We start from the raw sequence: 1,242 nt of genomic DNA, 5'->3' as shown, positions 1-1,242 counted from the left end.
GCTCTGTACTCTCCCCTCTCATGCTAAGTAATTTTAAATAGGTGTAGGTATATATATATATGTATATATATATATATATATATATATATATATATATATATATATATATATATATATATAATGTGCAATTATGTTGGCATATATTTCACATATACTTTTTATATCTCTTGTATTATGTCATAAATACCCTTTTGGTTTTGATATATAATAAGAGAATAACTTATTCTTTTCTGTTTTATATCTCTTGTATATATATATATATATATATATTTATATATATATATATATAACTATTTCTGTATATATATGTATGTATATATATATATATATATATATATAATATATGTATATAATGTATATATATATGTACATACATATATATATATATATATACACACATACTACTCTTGTATGTGCGTTGTGAGGAGTGATTCTGATGGTTTATTCTAAAGTAAATATATAAATAGATCATTGCCTGTCATCAAAGATAGTTTCCAACTTTCTGGCGATAATTTTCTAAAATGTTTCGTTCATAAATACCTTTCTATTTTCCGATACCATAAAGAGTACGTCTAATTCAAAGCAGGTTTTTTTTCATATACACGTTCATGTTTCTGCTTTTCTCTTACACCATTATTATGTTACATCGTTCTATTTATAACTCACGGATACGCTTCATTATCCCAAGCTCATTAGCAGCGCTATTATGCTAATAATCATTTGTCGGCCTCTTTAATTCACCCTCATGAATTACACAACGTCATGCAGGTCGGTGCATCCTGTGTCTGGATTCATATTGTGCTTCTGCTTCTCTCTGGACATCGATTTTCTGTCTCCTGGGGCATTACTCGTATCAGTTCTTCTCTTCATTACAATCACAGGCCTCTCTCTCTCTATTGCCACGCTTGGTATGCATTTTAATAGATTCATATGTTATGCAATTTGCTTCTTAGCCTCGCCTTAATACTCTCTCTCTCTCTCTCTCTCTCTCTCTCTCTCTCTCTCTCTCTCTCTCTCTCTCTTTGTATGCGTACATACGTATAAACATTAAACCTCGTCTTCAGAAAGTCATGACTTGGCCTTTTATGGGCTATCATAATGACATAATATCGGGAGAACCTGGTCTTTCTCCTCTGACTTTAAAAGATGACAAAGATCATAAATTACCTTATTAGATTTAAGAAAACCGGAGAATTTCATTATTTCAGTAACTGATTAAATTTGTTGATTTTACCGGATTTT

This window comes from Macrobrachium rosenbergii, chromosome 44 (assembly GCF_040412425.1).
Source record: "Macrobrachium rosenbergii isolate ZJJX-2024 chromosome 44, ASM4041242v1, whole genome shotgun sequence".
NCBI classification, from domain to species: domain Eukaryota; kingdom Metazoa; phylum Arthropoda; class Malacostraca; order Decapoda; family Palaemonidae; genus Macrobrachium; species Macrobrachium rosenbergii.
This window is presented reverse-complemented; position numbering follows the sequence as displayed.